Source organism: Microtus ochrogaster, chromosome 5 (genome assembly GCF_000317375.1).
Source record: "Microtus ochrogaster isolate Prairie Vole_2 chromosome 5, MicOch1.0, whole genome shotgun sequence".
Lineage (NCBI taxonomy): Eukaryota > Metazoa > Chordata > Mammalia > Rodentia > Cricetidae > Microtus > Microtus ochrogaster.
Window position 1 is genome coordinate 73,686,092 of NC_022012.1, and position 14,844 is coordinate 73,700,935.

The 14,844-nt window shown below is 39.1% G+C and overlaps 1 protein-coding gene and 1 non-coding gene across 5 annotated transcripts in view; both read right to left on the minus strand.

The window, feature by feature from the left end:
* Csnk1g1 (casein kinase 1 gamma 1) overlaps positions 1-14,844 on the minus strand; it is a 122,669-nt gene that overhangs the window by 103,535 nt on the left and 4,290 nt on the right. The gene's annotated exons all lie outside the window — the stretch shown is intronic.
* On the minus strand, positions 11,833-11,939 carry LOC113456160. Its single transcript, XR_003377021.1, has one exon. It is a non-coding gene; the product is annotated as a U6 spliceosomal RNA (small nuclear RNA).

The following is a 14,844-nucleotide window of genomic DNA, read 5'->3' on the forward strand; positions in this document are numbered from 1 at the left end:
AAAAAAAAAAAAAAAAAAAAAAAAAAAAAAAAAAAAAGTAAATGCTCTGCAATCAATAACAAGTAAATGACTATTATTTCAGCATATCTCCGCTATAGAGAAGTAAGTATGGTTTAACAAGATCAAGGGTAGGGTTCGAGGCCAGCTTGGTCTACAGAGCAAGTTCCAGGACAACTAGGGCTGTTACGCAGAAAAACCCTGTCTCAAAAAACAAAACAAAATGTAAACCAAGGGGGCTCGAGAGATGGCTCAGTGGTTAAGAGCATTGCCTGCTCTTCCAAAGGTCCTGAGTACAATTCCCAGCAACCACATGGTGGCTCACAACCATCTGTAATGAGGTCTGGCACCCTCTTCTGGCCTGCAAGCATATAAGCAGACAGAATATTGTATACTAAATAAATAAATAAATATTTAAAAAATGAAAACCAAAACAACAACAACAAAAAAGGTCAAGAGTAGAGAAAATACTGACTCACAGAAGGGTTGAAATAGTAAAGCAATGGGCATCAAATCCAGGAATATATGGCATAAATGCCTCAATTTCTTTATTGATAGAATAGGAATGACCTCTAAAGAACAAAAACCCAATCTAATCAGAGATGTGGAACTACCCACCAGGAGTTCTTTATACCCGTTCATTCTATAAAACAGCTTCAAGGTAGCTTATGAAAAGGCAGAGCTTATTAAATAAAAGTAGCTAGACACAAAATACCCTTAACTTAGTAAGAGACCTCTTCTCAGAACCACACACAGGGCTGAAGGAGTTGGGCCTTCCATATTCACATTGAACTGATAACCCTGAAAAGAACTCAACTGTGCTTTACTCTGTCTTAAAAGCTAGTTTACCTTTATTCATTACAACTATAATAGGGCCAGAAACTTTCCCCTTCTTTTCTGTGACGCTATACTGAATTGTTTATTTGTTTGTTTGTTTCTGATACAGGGTTTCTCTAGATAACAGCCCTGGATGGTCTGGAACCTACCTTGTAGATCAGGTTGGCCTCAAACTCACAAAAATACACCTGCCTCTGCCTCCCAAGTACCGGGTTCCATGACCCTCACCAAATTTCTTTATCAAAGAATTATAGTATGATGGAAGCTGTGGAAATGGCCCAGTCTATAAAGTCTTAGTGATGAAGTATGAGGGCCTGAGTTTAGTCTCAGGCACCCAAGTAAAAAGACAGGCATAATGACACACAAAAATAATTCAAGTGCTGGGGAAACAGAGGCAGACGAGATGAATCATAAATTAGGGTTGATTGGATAGCAAATTCAATTAAATGATAAGTCCCAGGTCCTAGAGAAAGACATAGTCTATAAAATCAAGGTGGGAGAGGGGAAAGATGGCTCATCAGTTAAGAGCAGAAAACCTGAGTACAGTTACCAGCACCCATATCACGCAGCTCAGATGCCTGTAACTTCAACTATAAGGGAATCTGACATCTCTGGCCTACAAGGACACCTGCACTCATGTACACAATGCCACAAACATACATGAAATTTAAAATAAAAAAATCTGAATGTAGTGGTTCATGACTTTAAGCCCAATGTCTGGAGGCAGAGACAGGTGGATCTCTGTGAGTTCAATGCCAACTTGCTGTACTGTATAAAGTGAGTTCTAGACCCACAAGGCTACATTGTAGTAGCATTTCATTTGTATTTTAATAAATAAAGCTTAAATGAAGATCAGAAAAGTAAAACAGCCATACTGACCACCCTTACAGATCAGGCAGCAATGACACACACCTTAAATCCCAGTAGCCACACTAGCCTGCCATAGAAACCAGGTGTTAGTGGTGCACGCCCTTAATCCCAGAACTAGAGAGGGTTATAAAATGGGAAGAGACAGCTCTCAGTCTCATTCTGAGGTTTCCTGGAGGCAGGATCGCCATTTTTGGACTGAGATTGAGGTAAGAGCCAGTGGCTGACTGTTTTGTTTTTCTGACCTTCAAGTTGATCCCCAATTTCTGTCTCTGAGCTTCACTACATAGTGAGACCCTATCTCAAATGAAGAAACAAACAAAACCTTTGGGGCTAGAGAGATGACTGAGACATTAAAAGGACTAGCTGCTCTTCCAGAGGACCCAGGTTCAATTCCCAGCACTTACATGGTAGGTACCTCACAACCCTCATTTCCAGAGGTTCTGACTATCTCTTCTAATCTTCGTGGGCATCAGGAGCACATATGATACACATACATATAAAGTCAAATAAATAAGTCTAAAAAAATTAAGGAGAAACAACCTTTTGGTGCACACCTTTAATCCCATCACTTAGGAGACAGAGGTAGGTAGATTTCTATGAATTCAAAGCCAGTGTGATCTATATAGTTAGATCCAGGTCAGCCAAGATTACATGGCAAAACCCTGTATAAATAACTAAAGCAAACATACTCATCTTGCAGCGGACTGCAGATTAGTTCCCAGCACCCACAATGGGCAGCTTACAACCACCTGTACCACCTGTGTCAGGGGAGCCGACATCCTCTTCTGAACTCTGAGGGCAAATGTGCACACAGACACACAAATAAATAAAAATAAAAATAAATCTTGGACCGGAGACATGGGTCAGTGGTTAGGTGATGTGGGATGCCCTTCTATATGCTGTGAATATGTTTTATTACCACTGGTTAATAGAGAAGCTGATTTGGCCAATAGCCAGGCAGAATAGAGCCAGGCAGTCCAAACAGATACATAGGGAGAAGAAAAGCAGAGTCGGGGAGATGCCAGCAGTCACTGAAGAAACAAGATGTGAGGTAATGCCAAAGCCATGAGGCAATACATAGACTAATAAATAAGTTGATTTAAGATGTAAGAGCTAGTTAGCAATAAGCCCAAGTCATAGGCCAAACAGTTTGTAATTAATATTAAGCCTCAGAATGGGTGTTTGGGAACTGGCAGGCGGGAGAGAAACCTCCAGTTACAGTTAAGAGCATTTGCTACTCTTCCAGTGGACATGAGTTCAGTTCCAAGGACCTGAGTTCAGTTCCTAGCACCTATATCAGGCGGCTCATAACTGTAACTCAGCTCTAGGGGGATTCAACACCTCTGGCTTCCACATGTGTGCACACACACAAACACCCCTATACATAATTTTTTTTTTTTTTGGTTTTTCGAGACAGGGTTTCTCTGTGGTTTTGGAGCCTGTCCTGGAACTAGCTCTTGTAGACCAGGCTGGTCTCGAACTCACAGAGATCCGCCTGCCTCTGCCTCCCAAGTGCTGGGATTAAAGGTGTGCGCCACCACCGCCCGGCCCTATACATAATTTAAATAATAAAAAATATGGTGGAAAGCTGCTGCAAAAAGACACCCAAGGTTCACCTCTGCCTCCACATGCATCTGTGTGATAGAGGCAGAATAATCAGCACATGGTAAGTTCAATGACAGTTCAAGCTATGTAAAACTCTGAAAATCATCAACAGCAACAGTAACAAAATCCCACAGACAAATGAAATCAAAGACAGTATAGGCTACCTGAAACTCTGTCTCAAAAATAAAGCAACAGTAACAAAATTCCACAGAAAAACAAACCCACAAAATATTAAAATACCAAACTTAAAATTTCCCTATAGTAATATTAAGAAATATTTATACCTTGTTATAAAGTTTTAAAACATTGAAGCTTTCAGAATGGCCATGTTTTAACTTTGTAGAACCCTATAATAGTTGAAAGTCTTGAAGAGTTATTACTATTTATGATAGTTGAATATTACTGCTTAAATTAAAATTATATTTTCAAAGGAACAACCCAAGAGTTCAATGAAAATTACTGCCATAAAAAAAATAGTAGTAGTCTGGTAGTGGTGGCTCATAACTTTAATCACAGCACTCTGAGTTTGAGGCCAGCCTGGTCTATAGAGGGAGTTCTAGGATAGCCATGACTACACAGAGAAACCCTCTTTCAAGAAACAAAACAAAAACAACAAAAAGAAAAAAAGAAAAGAAAAAAAAAGTGAGGCTTGGGAGACAAGTTAGCTAATAAAAAATGCTTACTATGAAAATATAAGGGCTTGAGTTCAAGTCCTAAGCACCCACCTAAAAAGAGCCAAGCATGAATGACTGTGCTTGCCTGAAACCCAGCACTGGGCAGCGGAGAAAGGTGGATCCTGAAAACTTCCTGGTCAGACAGCCTTGCCAAAAGAGCAAGCTTCCAGTTTAGTGAGAACCTGTCTGAAGGCAGAAGGTAGAGAACAACAGAGGAAGATACCTGATGTCTTCCTGTGTCCTCTGCATATATGGATGCAACACACACACACATATACTCACAGGCAGGCATACTCACATACACACACATACACATTTAATTAGTGTTTTTACATACATATAATAAGAAAAATATACATTATGTCAAAAGTAATACTACTGTATCTTTTATACCCCTGACATTACAACTAAATTACATTAAATTCAATGTTATAAAAAATCATATATGTTATATATGCTATAGTTTTTGGAAAATTAAGTTCCATATGATACCCTGTTTCTAGGACTAGCCCTTTACTATTAATGGTTATATTATTGATATGGAACATGTCATTTTTTTATTGAGCACACTAGAATTATCTCAACTAGAGGTGTGAACTCTCCTTCGGTCACTCCAGTTAAAGTACAAGGAAATTCTCCCACTTTTGTGACTGGTAATTCTAAAAGTGGGAGTTCCTAAAAATGTAAGGAATATACTTTAAGTGGTAAGGACTAAGGAGAGTTGATGTTTGGCTCTTCCCAAATAAAAATGTATTTGATGAATCTGAATAATCTAGTATATGCTAATATACTTCAGTATGAAAAGAAAAATATTCAAGAAATCCAAAGTTGAATAGAAAGAATATCCTATGAAAATGAATGGAATGTTGATGAACTAAGAACTAAAAATTCTGAATTCTAAATCGAGGTAAGCCCCTAACCCAAGTCAATATTTCTTAATCATAAACTGGCATGACTATTCAAACGTAAGTAATAAAATGCTTGAAAAACTTTAAAAAGTTTTAAAGTAAAGTGAAAAAAATTTATTGTCCTAACCTGCTCCACACACAAATACCAATGGTTCTGAAATCAGTATTGGTAAGTGTGGCAACTCAAATTGAAAGTATGCTTAGTAACTGCAAGGCAGTAAGGACTAATCTCCGTTTAATCATAGCTGAGTGCGTAAAGACATTTATGCTGTCGGTGCTGTCCTAACAAGAAGCTAAATTTCAAGGTATTGCACAGCCTTGCTTGTGAGAAAGCTAAAATGTCAAGATCTAAAGAAAACTGTTAACTATATAAAATGCAGTAAAAGCAGATATTCTTTATTAAATGCTAGTTACACTGAGCAAATCTCACATTTCTAGAGTAGATACTCAGCTCCTACGTTAGCAAATAAGGCTAATCAGAGCTGTTAATGGCCAGGCTAAGCACTGTGGGAATATCCTAATAGAAAAACAGCCAAACCTAGCAGTTTCTCTCTGTGTCTGTTTCTCTCTTCTGTTGCGGAATATTATTTGAACTAGGTAGATGCGTTACATTTGTTTCTGCTGCAGAATATTACTTTAACTATGTGAAGATGTGTTGTATTTGTTTATGCTGTATTTAATGATGTAAAGATGTGTGATATTTGTTTCACCTTGCCTGACTAAGGCACTTGATTGGTCTAATAAAAAGCTGAACAGTACCAGTAGCTAGGCAGGAGAGGGATGTGTTGGGAGGCAGAGAATAAGGAGGAGAAATCTATGCTCTAGAGAAGAGAATGATGGAGAGAGGGACACACCTGGGGCCAGAGACAGCAGGAACGATGTACAGAGAAAGAAAAAGAGGGAGGGAGGGAGGGAGGAAGGAAGGAAAAAGAAAGGGAGAAAGGTAAAAAATCCTGAGGCAAATATAGATAAAAAAAAGAACAGATTACAATAAGAGTTAAGAGAAGGCTGAGCATTATAACTGATAGTGAGTCTCCACGTCCTGATTTGGGAGCTGGTTGGTGGCCCAAAAGAAAAAAGCCTGGTTTTCTCTCTCTCTCTCTCTCTTTCTCTCTCTCTCTCTGAAAATGGGGACTTTTCCATTTTTTTCTTTTCTGTATTTAAGGAAAAAATTTCAAAATAATAAATATTTATTAAGTTAATGGAATAGATTTAAATAGTCACATACAATAAATGACTTTGAAATATACTTTGGAAGCACATTCTACAAACAACTATATAATAACTATTCGGGAGAAGGCAATGTCCAGAAGAGATGAGTAGAAAATATAATTGCAGGGAAAAACATTGCAAAAAGAGACAGAAACAAACAAAAAAGATAAAAAGAGAGAAAATAAAAGCTAAACAGCCAAAGTCCTTCCTCAAAAAAACATAGTTTTATAAAACTTCACTTATTTGTGTATACAATGTGGTGCATTCATGCCACAGCACACGTGTGGAGGTCAGAGAACAACTTGAAACAATCAGTTCTCTCCTTCCACTATGTGGGTCCCAGAGATTGAATTCAGGTTGTGAGGCTTGGGGCAAATACCTTTATCTATTGAGCCCTCCCACTAGCCCACGATTTTTTGTCAAAGACAGGGTTTCTCTGTGTAGTCATGGCTGTCCTGAAACTCAGAGGTCCACCTGCCTCTGCCTCCCAAGTGCTGAAATTAAAGGCGAGTGGCAACACCACCTGGCTCACATTTTTAAAAATGTATATGCAATGTACCCATGAGTGATGTTAGGCCACAAAGCACAATATATTTTAAAATTTATTTTAAGAGACAAACCATACAAAATATTCTTTATAATCACAGTGGAATGAAATTAGACAACAATTAGCAAACAAAAAACACAGAATTCATAAATATATAAAAGGCAAAAAGCACATTCAATACCAACAATACCAAGAAGAAATCACAAGGAGGAAATAATTAGCACTCAAGAGTCTGAGGTAAGATGATGTCACGTGCCTTTAATCCTAGCACTTAGCGGGGAGGCAGACACAGGCACTACTCTGTGAGTTCAAGGCCAGCCTGGTCTACAGAGCAATTTCCAGAACAGCCAGAGATACATGTTTGAGACCTCATCTTAAGAAAAAAAAAAAGACAGAATGACTTCTCGGGACTTACACATTTTAACCATCTCGATCTATCTCCAAGCTTATTAGCCCCATAGATCAGTTATCCAAGACCTACCAACTCTCATTTAACCCTGGAGTTTTCTTTTATTTTTTTTTATTTTTTATTTTTTTTGGTTTTTCGAGACAGGGTTTCTCTGTGGTTTTGGAGCCTGTCCTGGACCTAGCTCTTGTAGACCAGGCTGGTCTCGAACTCACAGAGATCCACCTGCCTCTGCCTCCCGAGTGCTGGGATTAAAGGCGTGCGCCACCACCGCCCGGCTGTAGTTTTCTTTTAAAGATTTATTTATTATGTATACAGTGTTCTACCTGTACACCAGAACAGGGCACCAGATCTCATTATAGATGGTTATGAGCCACACCATGTGGTTGCTGGGATTGAACTCAGGACCTCTGGAAGGGCAGTCAGTGCTCTTAAGCTCTAAGCCATCTCTCTAGCTCCCAACCCTTGGGTTTTTAAAGTAAGTAAAGAGTCCCAGGTACACAGTACTAAAGGTCAACTACTCAACCATTTCAAAGACATACATCCAAACGTTAGACAGCAAGTCTCATCCACATAAAATCAACAAATCATGAATCCATGCAGATATGGAATAAGTATATTTTGCTGACTCTGTTGACTGTTCATGTCTTCATGACTAAGAGGTTAATAATTCTGTGCACTCAGTGGTGGTGGTGCACACTTTTAGTCCTAGCATTTGGGAGGCAAAGGCAGGTGCATCTCTGTGAGTCTGAGGTTAGCCTAGTCTATAGAGCTAGTTCCAGGACATGCAGGGCTACATAGAGAAACCCTGTCTCAAAAAAAACCCCAAAATGTGCATTTATAGTAAATTTTCAACTGATGCTGATGCTGCTAGTTAAGACATGATAGCTACAGAGGATGGTGTCATATGTCTTTAGTCCGAGCAGTTGAGAGATAGTGGATCTCTTATGAGTTAGAGACCAGTTTGGTCTGCATAGCAAGTTCCAGGCCAGCCAGGGTTACACTGCAAAACTCAGTCTGAAACAAAACAAAACAAAAATCAAACAAATATGTTCAGCTGCAAACAAAAAAGGCAAATACATAAAAGCCTATAATTCCAAGAATAAATCACAGGGCAAAAATTAGATAATTATCACTCGGGATGTTGAAATAAGAGGAAAAGTGCAAAGCCACCAGCACCACTTTAAAGAAACAAACCAAAAACCCAGACCCTGGCCAAATTGTGACATACATCCTTAATCCCAGCATTCAGGAGGGAGGGGCAGAAAGATCTCTATAAGTTTGAGGCCAGTCTAGTCAACAGAGTTCCAGGATAGCCAAGGCTCCAAAAGAGAGAACCCTCATCTCAAACCACCCTCACCCCACCGCCAGCAACAAAACAAAAAATCAAAACAAACCCAGACCCTATTCTGCCACCTTATATTTACTTCTCCTTATATTAGGAATAGTTTTGGTTTTTTTGTTGTTTGTTGTTTTGATTTTTATCAAATGTACCTTGGGATGTGCCCTATTAATCCTCATCTTTAGTTACTCTAACCCATTTTCTTACAAAATCAAATCATAGTTACCCTCTAAGCCTATGGCTCTCAATACTGCCTGCCCAACTACAAACATTTGAAAAGCGTTAGTTTTTAAACATTTGTTTATTGGTGTGTCTGTCTGTCTGTCAAGGACATGTGTGTGTCAGAGATTGTATCAAGTTTGCACTTGCTACTCTACCTTTGAAGTCTTTATTCAACTTAATCAATAAAAGTACACACCATATCTTCAGTTTTTTATCACTATAGTACAAGGATAGTGACGGATACAGGGTAGCAACTCCAACATTAGTTCCTCATTCAGTATTGATTCAACTTAGAATTCAGAGCCTGGGACTAATATAGTAATATTTTGTTTACTATCTAATAAATAAAGCTTGCCTGAAGATCAGAGTGCAAAGCTAGCCACACTAGTCAGCCATGCAGGCCAAGCAGTGGTGGCACACACCTTTAATCCCAGCAGTCACAGTAGTTAGCCATAGGGGCCGGGCAGTGGTGGTGCATGCTTTTAATACCAGCACTAGAAAGGAAAACAAGGTGGGATGAGACAGGAACTCACCCTGAAGATTTCCTAGAGGTAAAAGTTCTCTAGTGGTTGGCTGCTTTGCTTCTCTGATCTTTCAGCTTGAAACCCATTATCTATCTCTGGGTTTTTATTATTCGTGCTACAGGCTGGAGAGATGGCTGAGAGGTTAAGAGCCATGTCTTCCAAAGGTCCGGAGTTCAATTCCCAGCAACCACATGGTGGCTTACAACCATCTGTAAAGACATCTGGTACCCCGCTTTTGGTCTGCAGGAATACAAGCAGGCAGAACACTATACACATAATTAAATAAATCCAAAAGGAAAAAAAAAAAGAACTCAAAGCTTGAAAATATTTCTAGTATATTCAATTCAGGAAATTATATCCTCTCCTTTTTAAATATAGTTATACAACAAACTCATTTTGAGTCAGTTAACTCCTTCCTTCCCTACTAGATAAACTGGAGAGAAAATATTAATATTGATAATTAATAGTCTCCAAATGGCTTCCTAAGTTGCTTCCTTAGAGCAAATGGCTTTTCTAAATCCATTAGGGAATGTTTCAAAACAATTAAAGAATCAAAGCACACACATTTAAAGACACTAAAGCCCTGAATAGTTGTATAATTTGTTTTCTCAACAGATATGCATCCTTCAAGCCCTGAATGCATATTAATCTGTACTTTTAATTTTTACATAACATGCCATTCTAGTTTTATAAATACACTATTATATAAAAGCAAAATTCAGGTATTGCTTTATAGCATTAATTAGCAGGTTATTCCCACTATACCAAAAATATGGTAAGATTCATTTTAATCCAGCCAAATATTTGCTCACTAAATACAAGCTATGATAACCTCACCATTACTTTGGCACTTGCTGACTTCTATCTAGAATATGAAATATAATTTGCTAGAAACTAAAGCTGATGTCACAGGCCTTTAATTCCAGTACTGGGGAGACAGAGACAGATGGACCTTTGTGCGTTCAAGGTCAGCCTGGCCTACATAATGAGACCCTGTCTCATAAAAAAAAGAAGAAAAGAAAGAAAAATAATACAATAGTTTATTAAGATATTTTTAAAAATATATGAGTGTGTGAACTGCATGCAATCCCAATGCCTTCAGAGGTCAGAAGACAGACCTAAATATAAACAGTAAAATGAAAATGTATAAAGATAGTCCAGGAGAAAATCTTGGGGTCAGCAATAATTTTATAGACAACACCAATACTATCCATGGAGGGAAATTACTAATTAGACTTTATAACATTAAAAATGGGAGTAGGGTGAAGAGAAGGGTCCCTGATTAAGAGCAGTGGCTGCTCTTCCAAAGGATCTGGGTTCAGTTTCCAGCGCCACATAGCAGCTCACAATCATCTAAAACTCCAGCTCCAGGGGATACCTTTTTCTAGACTCAACAGGCACTACAGAAAGGAACATTATACACATACGATAAACTCAGGTAAAACTCACACAAAAATAAATACGATTTTTTTAAAAAATTAAAAATAGCGGGGCTGGAGAGACGGTCCTGAGTTCAATTCCCAGCAACCACATGGTAGCTTACAACCATCTGTAATGAGATCTGGTGTCCTCTTCTGGCCTGCAAGCATGAATGTAGGCAGAATACTGTATACACAATAAATAAATAAATCTTTAAAAAGAAAAAATTAAAAATAGGCCAGCAAGATGGTTCAGTGGGTAAAGGCACTTACCACTCAAGCCGTATATCATGAGTTCTATTTTGGGGGCACAGGCAGAGGTAGGAGAGAACCAACTATACAGAGGTGTCCTTTCACATCATACACACACAGTTTTCTTTCTTACATGTGTGTATGTCCACCTGATTGTGCACTATGTGCAGTGTCCCCAGAGGTGAAAATGGAATTGTAGGCAATAGTGAGCTGCCATGTGAGTGCTAGCCCAATAGGTGAACCCTTGATTCAGTGAAAGACCTTGTCTCAAAAAATAAAGTGGGAAGGCTGGAGAGAGCTCAGTAGTTAAAGGCACTGGCTGAGTGCTTTAAAGCAGCTCTTATAGAGGTCCTGGTTTGATTTTTACCACCCATTTGGCAGTTCACAACCAGCTCTAACTCTTAGGGCTCTGATGTGAGACATTCACATGCATAAAACTAATTAAGTAATTAAAACAAAAAGAGAATAACTGAAGACAGCCAACACTGACCTCTGGCCTCCACACACACACACACGTAAGTGAGCACACTTCTACGTCCCAGCACTTGAAAGGTGGGAGTCAGGAAGATCTGGAGTTCAAGGTGAGAGTTTATCTAAAAACAAACAAACAAACAAACAAAACGACTAGGGCGAAGTTGCCAGTCAGTCCCAGAACTCGGGAGGCAAAGGCACGCAAATCTACGAGTTCAAGGCCAGGCTAGCCTCTCTAGTGAATTCCAAGCCGGCACTGAGCAACAGGACAAAACCTTCTTTGTCTCACAAGTGAGGGGAGGGTGCTGTAAAGGTAGGTATTTCTACAAGCCTTCAAAACCAAACAAGGCAAATCATATCCTTTGTTTTGTTTTGTTTTTTTTTTGTTTTTTTTTTTTTTGGTGTTTTGAGACAGGGTTTCTCTGTAGCTTTGGAGCCTGTCCTGGAACTCCCTTTGTAGACCAGGCTGGCCTCAAACTCACAGAGATCCGCCCGCCTCTGCCTCCCGAGTGCTTGGGATTTAAAGGCGTGCGCCACCACTGCCCAAAAAAATACGAAACGCTTCACGAATTTGCGCGTCATCCTTGCGCAGGGGCCATGCTAATCTTCTCTGTATCGTTCCAATTTTAGTATATGTGCTGCCGAAGCGAGCACGGCAAAACATATCCTAAAGGAAATTATGGACTGCAGTTAGCAATGTACCCACACATTATTAATTGTCACAAATGCATTGTACTAATGTAAAATATGAAATGCATAGGTGAAACTATTTTTAAAAGGAGACATAAATAGAACTTTCTGTACTATCTGCTCAATTATTCTGTAAGTCAAAACTAGTAAAAATATTAATAAAAGAAAAACGCAGTAAGGCATACACAGCCAAATGGTACCATTGTAGGCTACAGAAATTCTAGAAAAGTAAAAACAAAAAGCCAATACCCACTCCTTTTCCCTGGCATTGATCATGCCTCTATTCACTCACATCTTCATCAGAATGACCACTGGGAAATGGACCAAAAATTCTACTGGAAAACTAGCAGGAATCTGAAATGGAATCTGATTATGACAGACATTCAAGTACACACTGAGTGCAGGCACACACCCCTTTGCTCATTGCCAATCACAAGTATTTCATGATTTATTAAGAGGATGTAAGCATGCATGGGCAGCCCATAAAATGATGGTTCTGTTGAACTTGTCCATATTGGGTTTCATGTTCTAAGTTGATGAGGACAATTGACCAGGTGTCTTCCTCACGAGGGCACCAGATCTCATTACAGATAGTTGTGAACCACTAGGTGGTTGCTGGGAATTGAACTCAGGACCTTAGAAAGAACAGGCTGTGCTCTTAACAGCTGAGCCATCTCTCCAGTCCCGCAGCTGATTTACATCCTCTTCAACATTACCAGGGCATAAATTTCATTTTTCAAATCAGCTGAGTGGTAGTGGCACATGTCTTTAATCCCAGCACTTAGGAGGAAGAGGCAGGCAGACCTCTTCAGTGAGTTCCAGGCCAGCCAGAGCAGTAAAAAAGAGGATGTAAATCTCTGATACTTTTATTGAGAGGCCCAGAAGTCCTTTTTACTGAATAAGGAGTTAGTATGTGTAGGAGAAACAGACATAGATCCAATGCTATGTCTCCTAGAAAATTTATGCAGCATTTTGATGAAGGTATCAAACTGTAGTACTCTGACTTCCCCGAGCACTAAAAGAGGTACTGTACCAAATCCTCTCTGGTGAAAAAGGCAATAGCTATTTTGTCCACCCACCTTCTCTGGCCATGCTGTAAAAGCCAAGAGAAAATCCTTTCCCAGAATGTCCACACCTCCATTGTGACAGGCAAAGAAAGAAGAATTGCTATCCCTGGCATCCCAGCCCCCACATAACTACACTGCCCACTTGAAGCTTCTAAGTGAGGGACAAGTGACTACAGTGGTGTAGATAGTCCATCTGTCTTCCTACCTCACCAGAACATTCCTGCTGGAGACAAGCGTGCGACTCTCTTCTGTCCAGATGGCTCTCTTCAGGCCATTTCTGGGATACCACATTAGTTCTCCTTTACAGCCAAGATGCCTGGCTCTCTCAGGCCATGCTAAGTACCAACTACTATAACCTCAGCAAGGTATGCTTTTTTTTCAGTTGTGGAAGTCCAATAGCCCCTCCCTGGGGTTTATTTAGATTCAAATGTGACTAGAACCTGCCTGCCAAAATAATCCAAATTGAACTGGGCATACATTTTGGATGAAAACTAAGCTACAGTATATAGGTAAGGAAAAACTATTGCTACAAGGTGCTATAAAGTGGGTTTGTCACAAAATAAAAATTCTCAGCTGTGAGAAAATAAAATTTTGCTGGTTGTGATCTATCAACTGAATAAAGATTTAGTCTAACAGTATAATTTATTCTAATACTCTCCTTTAACACAGCTTTCACCAAAATTAGACTATAGTAAGCAGGGACAAGAAAAACGGTTTATCAGTTCTGGGCTTGGTGGCACAGCCCGTAATCTTAACACTTGTGAGACATCGGCAGCAGGATCAAAAACTTAGGGCCAGATGGGCTACATGGCAAGTCTGAAGCCAGCTTGGACTAATAAACAAACAAACATTTACCAAGATAATAAAAAAGATACATGAAGCTAACTCACACACAGAAAATATTAAATAATTCAACAATTATCTTGAAGCAATGCCTCCTATTGTCCTATACAGCAACATAACAATCCAAGTCATTTAGTTACACATTCGCTGAGAGGAGTTGATGTTATATAATCCAAATCTACTGGAGGTTTATATTTTTGAAAAATAATCTGATGAATTCAAAGCCATAAAATATGGAAGGGGCGAGGTAAGAAGGAATGTGAAACAGATGGCATCTAATTTTTTCCCTTAGTCCATCTTGAACACAATCCCAATAATGTCAAAATCCAATTTAGCTTTCTAAATAAGTAATCTATAAAACTTAAAATGGTAATTCTCAAGTAAATTCACTCTTTTTTTCCCCAGCTTCTCGGAGATTCTATATTAGGCACGAATGGGTAGAGTTAGCTATTAAGAGAAAAACTATCATTTTACAAATTCAAGGTTTTTCCAGGAAAGTCTACTATGTATGTAAAAACACTGAAGAAGTTTTTATCAAAAATTGGTCATACTGAAATCTAACTATAGGGGCTGGAGAGATGGCTCAGTTCTTCCGGAGGACTGGAATCAATTCCCAGCACTCATATGTCAGCTAACAACAGTCTGGTCTGTAAGACCAAGATCTGGTCCCCTCACATACACATGCAGACAAAATACCAAGGCAAATAAAATAAAAATAATCATAAAAATTCTAGCTACATTGTCTTTTTTCTTAACATAAATATTACTTAACTTGATAAGCTAATTATTTCATTAAAATATACTGCTAGAAACAAGCTCAGGAGAGAACAGTCATGTGGCTGAAGTAAAAAACAAAGTATTTTCTGGAGCTGGGCGATGGTGGCGCACGCCTTTAATCCCAGCACTCGGGAGGCAGAGGCAGGCGGATCTCTGTGAGTTCGAGACCAGCCTGGTCTACA